This window comes from Cryptomeria japonica, chromosome 3, assembly GCF_030272615.1.
Source record: "Cryptomeria japonica chromosome 3, Sugi_1.0, whole genome shotgun sequence".
Classification (NCBI taxonomy): Eukaryota; Viridiplantae; Streptophyta; class Pinopsida; order Cupressales; family Cupressaceae; genus Cryptomeria; species Cryptomeria japonica.
The window spans coordinates 164,895,721-164,909,370 of record NC_081407.1 but is presented as its reverse complement, the minus strand read 5'-3'; positions in this window follow the sequence as shown (position 1 = coordinate 164,909,370).

Genomic DNA, 13,650 nt, shown 5'->3' with positions numbered 1-13,650 from the left:
TGATTCAAATCAATATGTAGAAATACCCATATAAATCTGTAGATAATTTTACACGAGTTTTTTGGTCTTCTTATTTTAATATGATTTACTATTTATTACATAAATAGTCTAAAATAACAAAAAAAATGTCTATTTTGGAGCTGCAGCCGAATGCATCTATCCTAGCTCCAAAAAGACAATATGGATTGACTAACACGCGTGTTAGTCGCGCGTGCGTGTATTCTGGTTCGAAAACGAAGTACGGATTTACTAACACGGGGGTTAGTAGAGCATTTTACACTGTTGATTTTGCAATTAATGGTTTTGATTGAGTAACCAGTCGCTAACACATTGTACGAAAGGTTCGCTTTGGAGCGGGAGCACCTATCGTACAGCGTGTTAGCATTGTGTTAGTCAATCGTTGCCCGTTCATTGCAAAATCGAAAGTGTAAAGCGTGTGACTAACAAGCGTGTTAGTCATTGTGTACTATCATTTTGGAGCGGTCATGCACGAAAGCGCATAACGCGCCTTATTAGTCGAAGAAACTTTTTATTAGCTATGTGCGTCATATGAATCCAAGGTCTTCGTAGGATAGCATGATATGGAAATGTGTAAGCGTACAAAAACGTCCACAGACTATTGTGCATAAACTTAGATTCTAGAATAACATGGAACATGTGGTAGATGAACTTAGTTATTAAAAAGCACCAAAAAATTAAGGGATAGGTTGATAAAAATTCAAATTATTTATAGACGTCATTGTTAGTCTAACAGATTTGCATGTCCATTTTGGAATCAGAGGTATCTTGATTTCAAATATGGAGGCCAACTTTTCTTTAAAAACAAGCAAAACACAAGTCACATTTTGGGGACGAATAAGCGATGATAAGTTGATGAACCTATTTATCTATGAAGACATTGCATTCCTTTCCACGGTGAAGTTGATCCTTGGACCTAAGTACGTAGACGGTGGATGGAAGTACAGAACGAATGCGGACATAGTGTCTCTGTTTATGGCATGGTGTCTGGAGCTCCGACCTGTTCTGAAAGTCAGAGAAATCATGAACAAGTGTGTCAAGAAGGAAGGGCTAGGCGAAATGGAAGATTTATTAGGTTTGGCACGAGACGTGGATGACTTTGAAAGTGTGAATGGAGCGTGGATTCACGTGAGTGAATTCACTCCTCCCTTGCGACCATTCTTGCTCTGGAGTGGCACATTCGATAAAGAGGCCAGAAGAAGTGTAGCACAGGCTGGAATGTATGGTATTCTGCAATACCTTGAGACGGTCGATGTCTAGGAAGCGCATGTGGAGATGGCAAAAGGGGGGACCTTGGTCGGAATATAGAGCACTTGTGCAACGAACGGTTCCTGCACGCACAAAACGACGGGGTCAGCCTTGTGGAAGAATAACTAAGAAGGGTCGTGTGCTGCAATTCGGTGAAGGCTCCAGCAGAGAGACAGAAATGAACCAAGTTAGGAACATGGAAGTGTTGGATGTGGAAGAGGGCACGGTCACTATTCACGTGGAGTGGCGAGATGACACATACAACCTTTTTTGAAGCAAGGACTGTGTTTTTTTTTTAAATGTTTTTGAATGTGTTATGTATGGACCGTTATGTATACCGTCCACCGACTTCGATGGTCTAGTCGGCTAGCCATGGAAATTTATCTTTTAGAATGTAAACATTTTCAAAATTAATATAAAATATAGCTTTACCAGACAAAAATAAAATTTGTTGACACCAACTGGTACTCTTATCTTCTCTGTTCTGAATTGTTGTTAACATTTCATTATATATGGTGAAAAAACAAATGTTTTTTATTGTATGTGCATGAAATTGTTCTATAACATCAAACTCAAGCATTTCAATATATATGACTACAAATAAAATAAAATTCTTGTAGCACAATTGAGTTTCTATTCTAGCTTGGTAAGAAATTGGAGGATTTCAATATATATGGTGGAAAACAACTGATAACCTTATCTTCCTCTTCTGTGCTCGGCTTTGTCTCACTCGTCGGGTATCGACATAACCCAAAACTCCTCTCACCGATGATTTGAGTTATCTAGATGACTTAGTATTTTTACCTTTCGGTATTGCCTCATCGAAGTAAGTTATGTCAATGATACCGCCTTTGTCATCTAGCCCATCGGGTATCGAAGTAGCATGGGATGACATTCTTCGATGACCCTATTGGTCGCTGAGTCGCGATGGGTAAAAGGACTTGCATCTTCCCATCACGGTTTCACGACCACTATTGATTTTCCTTGGACTTGACCACAGTTTAAAGCGCTTTTTCCTCCACACTTTTCGGGCCCACCATTCAGTCGTTGATCCGCGAAGAATAAAAGGACTCGCAACTCTTCATCGCAGTCTACCGACATCCGTCAGATCAAATCCTTACCGCTCGAACTTTAAGATCCCTTCATCACTTAACCGCCAACGATTAACCGCTAGCGCTGGATCTCTAACCAGCCCCACCACTAGCAGCTTGTCATTGAGTCGTGATGGGTATTCAATGTGCAACTTCCCATTGTGATATCATGACCGTCATTGGATCAAAACAGACTTGCCCGACTTTTAAGAACTCAATGCATACGTTAGAAAACCATTCTTAGACTTAGGAAAATTAAAGCGATCCAACATAAAAGACGAAAGCCGCCTAGACTTAAAACTCAAATGGCCTCTTTTCAACGACATAAAGACCCTTCTGGTTAAGTGGAGGAAAAGGTAATGGACAAACAAATTTTCCTTAGAGACAATAAGACATGAAGGTTTTTTATCAAATGTTCTCGAAATTATTAAATTCATAATTCATGGACAAATTGTTGCTCATGTCATGGGGTCGCGTCTATTCTAGCTCCAAAACGGACCTTTTGTACAACATGATAGCGACACGTTAGTCAATCCTAGCCGTTTATTGCAAAATCGACGGTTTAAAACGCACGACTAACACGCGTGTTAGTCAAACTACTCATGAACCCTTGCTCAGGCCAAGAGAAATACAAATTTGTAAACACACCTCAAACCTGCACCAAAATAAATTACAAACACCTCCCGAGCAATAAAATAACATACACTAAACCACTATGAAAGAACAATAGCAAGGTCAATCCATTTGGTACAAAATGCTGGTACAAAAATGACAAAATTACAAGGTAAAATCTGGAAATTGTCTTCAAAATCTATTCAAACTTGCTCACAAATGTTCCAACTTTATATGTCATTTTGGTCATAACCAACTCTTCATCGGTTGCCTAACCACCAATTTGCTAAAAAAATGCAAAGTTTCTCAAAAAGTTGCAGAAAGCTGTCAAACAACAATGACAACTTTTGCTCAAATGTGCATTTTTGCCTTTTATGTCTTTTTACTTATACAGAACCTCCTAACATTAAATTGACATGCCTAAATGCCTAATGAGGCTTTACAAGTCATTTTACATCATAATGCAAATTTATGCCATTTTAGGCTTACAAGGGCCCATAGGCCAGATTTGAGAAAAGTAACAACCTAGGTGACAATCATCCTTCAAATGACTATCAAACACACATGTGGAGCTCTGAGTATTCCATTATTCAAACACCAAATCCAAAATATGGATCATCGCCTCAAAATGTGGAAAATGCATAAAAAATGGTAAATAGTTTCCTAACACCTCACTTGGTATGATGAATCTCCTTAGCATGGTCTTAATTTCCCTATTTCTTCCATTTGGTGGAACAAGAAATTTTAATGTAAGGAATGCCCTTTATGTCGTTGAATGTGGATCGAGCATGGGAGCTTCGTTTTAGCTAGAGGTAGGCCATACCTTAATGGAAGAACAAACCAGAGACCTCTGTGTTTTTTCATGCGCTTTGGCAGATTGGTATCAGGTCGGTTAGATAAAGTACGTAGAAGCAGAGAACTTGACAAGTTCTCATAATAGTAAAGATATGTTGTTCTGATGAACCTTAATTGGAATTTGGGACTCTTCTAGTCTGTAGACTTCTCTAGAAAGTCTAAAACTTTATATAAGGAATGGTTCAAATTGCAGTCTTAAGCCTGAAAGTATCGATCTGAATTGATTGTGCAACATTTTGGTCTCAGTTGCTTGTGTAGAGAAGAATCGATCCACGCCCAATGCAGCCGACTATTTCAAGCAAACGATGTGTTCTGGAATGTTGTATGGCGGGTAGCTAATGGTATATTGGGTGCTAATCGACATTGGTGTGATGGGTTTGTTTATGATGCTGTCATTTGCCCTATGGTTGACATATTTGATTCAAAGGAAGCGACCATATAGAGTATCGACGACTTTGTTTGCTCGTATGATGGGCAGGCCCTAGGAAATGTCATTCTAGAGTTGGATTCTGATTGTTAGGTAAGCACCCTCGGCATCTATTTTAACCAAACCAACTACGTCTCCTTTGAATCAAAGGAGTCAGACAATGAAGACGAGGAAATTGCCCCAAAAAGGGCAGCACGAGAGAGGAGGAAGAACTTCATCCAGGAGGCATGGGAGGTGTTTAGGGTAGGGGTGAGGAATGGGAATCTGGAACCCTTCCGCAGACTACTCAACTCTGATGATAACTAGCTCTCAGCACCAGCTGCTATCAAAGTAATGGAGATTGGAGAGAACATGGTTGCCATACTCCAATACATTGGGAATTAGTTTTGTTGTTTATCTACAATTTCCTGTTTTGCATATGACACTCGAAACTACACTTCTATGACCCTATTGCAGACAATAGGAATAATTTTGTAAAATTAGTAGTAGCACTATTTTAGGTACTTACCCACTATGTTATAAAACATCTTGTTATGGTAAATAGGAAAAAGTGTCAGTTAACACTATGTTAGAAATGACTCACCATTGTAGGTGCATGGAGGGCATTCAATGGTCATTTTGTAGCCAATATTTTTATGTTTAAAGATGTCATTTTCATCTACATGTACTGATGACAGATGGTGGACATTAAAATTTGTAAAGAACCAATGCCTCTTACACATTGTTGCCAATTTTTTAACACAATGTTTGTTAAGTATTGATGTAGTCAAATACAAATTTTCTGTCACATGAAGTATTGATCTATAGTTGTTAGTTTTGTCTTTTCTGTAGTTTAATATTGCTTCAATCTCTCTGTTAGCTTCAAACTGTTATGCAAAATCATTGTACCAACTCATCATATATGGATTTGACGGATTACAAGCATTTACTCAACTGAAATCCTCCTATGATTTGCCTCGTGCGAACACCAATCTGCTCGTTCTTTGCATTTAATAATGGCGGGTTTAGGGTTTTGCAATCAGATTTCGCAACGGCTAATTGGCATAACTTTTCTGATAATTCAATTATTTGGCGCCACCCATCCTTCAGTTGACATAGGACTTACCGATCACTTCGCCTCCTGGCTAGGTTCTAATTTCACCTTTAAATCTTTTCTATTTGCCTGTTGCTTTTTTCACTTAAGTGGAAGGGTCACTCTGTCATCGAAAGGGGCCATTTTGAGTTCTAGGTTTGGGCGGGTTTTAATTAAATTTGAAATGTTTCATAGTTTCCTAAAGTCCTAAGTATTTTCCTTTATGTATGCGTCAGGTTCTTAAAGGCCGGATAAGTTTCATTTGATCTAACGATTGTCATGACACCACAATGGGAAGTTGTGTGTTCAATATTCATCGTGACCCAGCGACAAGCCACTAGCGGCGGGGCCGGTCAAACAATTGATCCATACAGTTAATGGAGACAGCTAGCAGTGACAGTTTACTGGTGACGGATAAGTAATGAAGGACCTTAAGGATTGAACGGTTAGCTCATGATCTAATGGTTGTCTTTAGACCGCTATGAAGAGATGCTAATCCTTTACTCTTCGTGAACTAGCGGCTGAATGGTGGGCCCGGCCAATGTGACAAAATCCAGAGGAAATCAATGGTTGTCGCTAGACAACAATGGGAAGATGCTCGACCTTTACCCATCGCGGATCAGCGACAAAGAGCAGGCGAGTGACGAAATGATGGGCCCACTTTGAATGCTAAAGTGATTAAAGGGAGCGATGCATGATCTAACGGTTGTCGGTAGACCGTGATAGGAAGATGCTCGACCTTTACTCATTGCGGATCAACAACTGAAGGGAAAATTACTCAGAAGGAGCCCTTTTGGTCCGTTGAAGCTGAAATTTGAAATTTAAAAGAGTTAATTGCAGAAGTGCACGACCCTATTGATAATAATTAATGCTTAGTTGTCACTAAGGTGCCTCCATAAGACATTGTTTTGAAATTCAAATTACAAAAAGTTGTCGAGAGGATTAGCAGAGACTAGGTGTGTGGTTTTTGTGATTTCTCAAGCGACAAGTAAGTTTTTCTGCGACTATGCTTTGCAATACCTATTTGTGTGGCATTGTTTGGTGTTGGAAATTTAGAAGGGGTTATTTGAATAACAATTGAAGTGATGATAGCTTTAGATTGATAAGATGGCACCGCAAAGAGAATTTAAGAGAAAGAAAGATTACCAAGAGAGGGCTATTTGCGATGATTTTCTCAAACAATTCATTCAATCCACAAACAGTGCAACCAAGATAAAGGAACTTGTGCCCAAATATTGTCATGTCCCCTCCTGGATCGTTTTATATATATACACGGAAAGAAAGAGAGGGATCCAAAAGGAAGAAATTATTATTATTAATTAATATAATAATTACCAATGAATGATTATTTAAAATTCATTAATTAAATATTATTTATGAACATGATTTAAATATTATACATTATCAACATAATTTATAACGAATAATAATACAATTAAAATACAAAGGAAAATAATAATAAAAAATAAATATATACATATAATAATAATAATGATATAAATAATAATAAAATATAATATAAATGAGTCGAGATCATTTAAATACAACCCTCGGCTATACCATTACGTAGGCATGAAGAATGAAAGAAGTTGAAACGTTGTTGTTTATTATTAATAATTAATAATTAACACATAAACTATTGGGTGATGGGCGTCGTACGGTAATATGAAGAAAGGAGCGATAACATGTATGGCTTGGGTGTAAGAGATTACACCCAAGACAGGAATCAAATTAACCTTTGATTTCCTAGATGGCTTGGATGTAAGAAATTACATTCAAGACAGGGATCGAATTAACCTTCGATTTCCTGGATGGCTTGGATGTAAGAAATTACATTCAAGACCAGGGTCGAATTCACCTTCGACTTCCTGGAGGGCTTGGAACCAAGATGGGTTCCAAGAAGGCGAACTTCACGGCCGCCTAAGGATATACTTTCGTATGTCATTCGTATCCTTTTTGTTAGATGAGAATTGTGATTATGTTAATTAAGTATTTTAAAGTTAAATTGCAAGTTGATTATATATATATATATATATATATATATATATATATATATATATATATATATATATATATATATTCGTTGTATTCTAACAATCTGTTTTGCAGGTTAGTGATCCCTAACTAGTAGGGACATTACAGTGGTATCAGAGCAATGATCCTGCCATCCTGTAGGGTAAAGATGAATCATTGAATCATTATAGTCAATATGAAAAATCTGACAATGCATGCTTCGTGTTTGAAATTATCCATGCGTATGCTTCATGTTTTTCATGTGTATGCTTCGTGTTTTGATTCATACGGGAAGATAACTCAGTTTGAGAAAGTTGTCAATTGCTTGAGGACAAGCAATTTTGAGAAGGGCGGATTGTCATGTCCCCTCTTGGATCGTTATATACATATATACGGAAAGAAAGAGAGGGATCCAAAAGGAAGAAATTATTATTATTAATTAATATAATAATTACCAATGAATGATTATTTACAATTCATTAATTAAATATTATTTATGAACATGATTTAAATATTATCTATTATCAACATAATTTATAATGAATAATAATACAATTAAAATACAAAGAGGAAAATAATAATAAAAAATAAATATATACATATAATAATAATGATATAAATAATAATAAAATATAATATAAATGAGTCGAGATTATTTAAATACAACCCTCGGCTATACCATTACGTAGGCATGAAGAATGAAAGGAGTTGAAACGCCGCTATTTATTATTAATAATTAATAATTAACACAGAAACTATTGGGTGATGGGCGTCGTACGGTAATATGAAGAAAGGAGTGATAACATGAAAGGAGGAAGAGACTATGCTTAAAATGTATTAAGAAATTTAGACAATGATTAGTCAAAGGGACGATATATAGCTTGGAATGATAATTACATTAACAACGACTATGATATAATAATTAAAGGAAGGAGCGATATATACAAATCCATATTTGCAAACAGTAACGGGGGTGACACCGATTAAGGGAATACAATAGTCATTTGTATATTAAAGAGAGGCGATCTATTGTGGAGAGACACGGTTAGAGAAAGACGTGTCTCTTACACATTTAAGGGATACAACCATTTGGATTACAAGATCTATAATATGAATCGAATCCCATTTTGAAGAAAAAGGAGGTGCATAATACATATGTTGGATATATGAAGTTTGCTAATGATATTATGCAGAATTTAATAATAATATTTATGTAGACTGCAATATGTATGACAGACATTTAATTTCCTTATTGTGGCAGACCAGATCTAACACATGTCAGGTTTGTCCACTCTTACAACCAGAATTATAATAACTAATGTTTTTAAGCAGTGGGATGTTTATATATATATATATATATATATATATATATATATATATATATATATATATATATATATATATATATATATATATATATATATATATATATATTCAAATCAGAATAAGGAATAATATAAATATTGTAAATATGGGTAGGTATTGATAATAATAAATATTAATATCATAATTACTATTAATACAATACTTTTAGAGATCAGTAATAATTCATATAATTAGTAAATAATAAATACATAAATGGTTTATAAATGAATCAGAACAAGATTAATTGTTTAGTATGGTAAGGGATGTCACAGAATATATATGTAAATAAATATAAGTAATAAATATTTTAATATATATATTAATGAATATAAATAATGAATAGCTTAATATATATATTAATGAATATAAATAATGAACATTTGAATACATATGTTAATGAAAGGTTCTTAGATATGTATAAACATAGGTAATGAATACATATCAATGAATAGTAGGAATATATGTTAAGAAATAGATGTGAATATTGGATAATGGGCATTTTTCTGAATATATGTTAGGGAATACATGTTAAATTAGGAATATGTAAATGTGGATTATGGAATGGAAAATAGTAATAAAATGCAAAATGTAATATAAATGTGATTATATGATGGAGGCTATAGGGAGCAAACTCCCTTAGTCTAAGGGAGGGATTATGATAATCCTTAGGGCAGTATATATACTGAACATTGATATGCATATGTATGACTTGGTTGATTAAGTTCAACCAAGAAGAGACAGATCTGGCCAGTCCCCTCTAAGGACTTGGATGATGGGATGTATCACCCAAGGCAAGGAATGGACATAGGGTCTTCCTTGGATGGTTTGGGTGTAAGAGATTACACCCAAGACAGGAATCAAATTAACCTTCGATTTCCTAGATGGCTTGGATGTAAGAAATTACATTCAAGACAGGGATCAAATTAACCTTCGATTTCCTGGATGGCTTGGACGTAAGAAATTACATTCAAGACAGGGGTCGAATTCACCTTCGACTTCCTCGAGGGCTTGGAACCAAGATGGGTTCCAAGAAGGTGAGCTTCACGACCGCCTAAGGACATACTTTTGTATGGCATTCATATCATTTTTATTGGATGAGAATTGTGATTATGTTAATTAAGTATTTTAAAGTTAAATTGCAAGTTGATTATATATATATATATATATATATTCGTTGTATTCTAACAATCTATTTTGCGGGTTAGTGATCCCTAACTAGTAGGGACATTAAAAATATCCCCACCTACAGATTGGCGACGGTTTATATGACAAGGGATGTTGACTGTGAGATCCCCAGATAGGCATGACAGGTTTAGGTTTGTTCAGGGTAGGGTTTGGCCAACGGAATACACATGGTCCTATAAATAATATATGTGAATTAGATGTTGGGAAATTGGTGATCCATGGAGTTTTCATGGACATTGATTTGTTGACCCAAATTGCAAAAAAATATGTCCCTATCACTAGGACTGTGAGGAATGTAAACGGGGGCCCCCTAATTGAAATCACTGATGATGAACTCACAAGGGTATTTCGGCTGAATGAAGCCTCAAGTTATTTAGAAGCCATTGATTTTGAAATGCTCAAGAAGGTATATGATGCCCAAAAGGATCATCTTAGGAATGGGACATTGAAGGAATTTTTTGCAAAGATAGGAGGGTTAACATTGGTAGGCCCGAGCACAATGGAGCCTGTCCCTATGAATTTCTTCACTTTAAGGGCTAAGGGTGTATATTGGTCTCTATGTCAAATTTTCGGAGAAGATGCAAAGAATGCCATGCCAACTCATTATATGCTTATGATGGCACAAATTTTGAACCCGTCTTTAGCAGTAGCATATGATTTTGCACCTTATCTTGCAGATGTCATTCATGAGGGTTTAATTGGGATAAATAATGCTAAAGTGGATAGACCTTTTGGCTGGTATTCCATGTTGATGCATATGTTCTTGTTTAAAGGCATGGAATATTTTGGAAAAGATATGGACCTACTAAGAGAAAGGGATGGTGAAGACATGCCAGTTTAGTTATGGAGTGCAGATCTATCTTGGGATAGAGAAGATGCTAGCTATCTGAAATTTGATAGATGCTTTGCATCTAAGATTAGAATTCTTCTGTGTCAAGAGAACCCTAGGATCCCAAAGGCTCTCCTTGAATTCATCAGACCTAAGGAGTTTGTAGAGAGCATCAAGATTTTGCACAATTGGGGTGACATAATCTTATATCCCATTTCCACCATTTTCAGAGTATATGGTTTCAGGGGAACCCCATATTTGCTCCTCTATCAGGTCCCTTTGAAGATTGGTATTGCTGAGATTATGAGGCAAATTGGAGGACTACAAGAAGCAGAGCTGATGAATAAAGGAAGAGGGACAATCTTCCCAAAAATCACCATGGCACATCAATTTGTAGTCACCAAAGGTGGTTGGCTACATTTTGAGAAGTTCCTTCAACCATACAGATTATCAACGACAGTGGCTAGGTTTGCTAATCCTGAAGACTTATTCAATGGTATGTTTAGGAAGAAAGTCAGGTGCGAGGGCAAAATTCATCAATTTCACTTCCCTGAAGATCTGATAAGAAATGAATTTAATTTGGATGAGCATGAAGTGAAACAGGAAAAATGGTTGGCATACAAGAAGACCCTTGATTTTGTCCAATTTTTTGACAAGAATTATGATCCTTTGAAAAGATTTCACCCATTTGAGGAGAGGATCAATTATTTGATAGGATACTTTGAAGATGCAATGCACACTCTCAATGAGAAGAAGGATGTTGTAATGAAGGCAGACCCTGAGAAAGCAAAGCTTGTCTTGACTAAGCACGCTTTGGCCAAAGTCATTCCCCTTGGAGAGTATGTAATGTATAAGAAATCGGGATATAATGTGGTAATGCCTAGGAGGGATGAACCTTGTACATCAAAGGGAAAGAGGCCAATGGAGGTTGCCCTTTAGTTAGAAGCTTCCCCAAAAAGGCAGAGGTTGGAAAAAGAGGCAAAGTCAAGTGAATCCCTATATTCTCCTTCTCAATCCCCATTATTTATAGGTGATGAGCAGTTAGTTGCTGAGCAATTACTGCGACTAGGAAATTTAGGGGAGATTGCATGTACATATGGAGAATTGCAAGAAGGGATGCCAAAAGAGCCAGCAAGTGCCAAAATGGACCTGACTAATGAAGAATTTGTAGGTAGAGAACTGGATCCTGTCATTAAGCAAGCCACTGATGAATTTTTGGTTGATAACAGTTTTGTAAAGACAGGAGCCTTTTTGCAATTTCTTTGGCGAAGGCATATAGGGCAGTTTAAAGAAAGGTGTGAAAAGGGGAAAGTTGAACAACCCCATAAGGATACATCTATTGTTGAAGCATAAATAAAGCAAGAAAAGGTGAGAGAGTTTGAAGCAATTACCCCTGAGCAAGGGAGAAAATTGATTGCAGATGTTGGAGTGCTAATTCTCCCAGAATGGGACATAGCCGATGCAATAGTTTTTGATACAGGAAGGAAGGAGACCAAGCCTTTAGAGGGAATGAATTACAGTATTGACCATGCAGCCCTTGTAATGTGGTCACTTAAAAGAGAGGAAAATAAAAGGAGAGATTTCTCAGAATCTAATTACTCAGAGGGCATGATTGTGAAAAGAGTCAGAGACACAGGGGTAGTAGAAGCTACTAGCACGACCTTAGAGTCTGCTAAATTCGGCATGGCAGTGGCTAAAAAAAAGGCCAAGGAGAAAACTGATCTCCATGTGAAATTAGAGGTAGTCCTAAAGGCTTATAATCAAGCAAAGCTTGAGCTAGCTTCTAAAGATGACTCTATTGCAGAGCTGAAGAATAAATTGGAAGGACAACATCAAAGGGGTGAGTCTTCCCAGCTAATGATTGCTTCTTCTCCTACTAATCCCCCTCCTTCCAGCCCAATTATTGAATTCCCTCCTTCTCCCATGACTCCTGGTTTCCAATCAACTGAGAACATTTAGGATGAGATTGAGAGATTGAGGCAAGCTCAAACAATTTTTGCAAATAAGTATGAGGAAAAGATCAGGGATACTGTTTTGAAGTTTGCCGATACTATTGGGCCAACAATTGTGCATATATGTATGGGAAGGGTAATGAGTCTTTTAGATTCTTTCAAAGAAGAAAAGGCTACTTTGGAGCCAATTTTGGATAAATGGACCGCCAGAGAGGTGGATTTGAAGACTATATATTCTTTGTCCTAGGGAGAAGAAGTTGTTGATGTCATAATCAGACCTACTTGTGAATTAGCAAATGAGTTGTCCAGGTTTGCGACAGATGGAGTTAACATCGAAAGGAGGGCAAACTTGCACCAAAAGGAATATGCAAGTGAAAAAATTGAATTGTTTCCTAGAGGTTTTTTGAGCGCCAACAAGATAAAAGATAAAGAAGTATGGATTGAGGAGCTGGGTCATAAATTGTGTCAGAGAATTAATAACATTATAAACATGGATGATACTTCTTTATTTATTCAGACTATTGAGGAAATTGAGCAAATAAAATCACATTTCGGCTTTTTGGAGAATGAAGTCAAATATTTGACAAAATCATGGAAGAGTTGGAACAAACTGAAGAAAAAAACCATTAAATTCTCATGGCCTGATGATGATACATTCAAAATATGGGAAACCAAATATATTTTGAAAGAAGCAGAAGTAGAGGAAGGTCCCACTGATGCGCTGACATGTGGCAGTTCACAGGCAACCTGATCTGCAGAGGAATACTTTTTAGAATCAGTTGCGCTCCTACTGCTACAATATTTTGTAATTGATGTAAGTTTTTTGGGGGAATTATGGTTAGGATAGGAATATTTTGTAGGGAAGTCTAAAGCTTGTTGCATCCTATTTTCTATAAGTGGATACCAGGACTACATAGAATGGGGATCGCAAGAATTTTGTATGAAAGCTCTGGCAAAATATATACATGTTTTTGTTTTGGCAT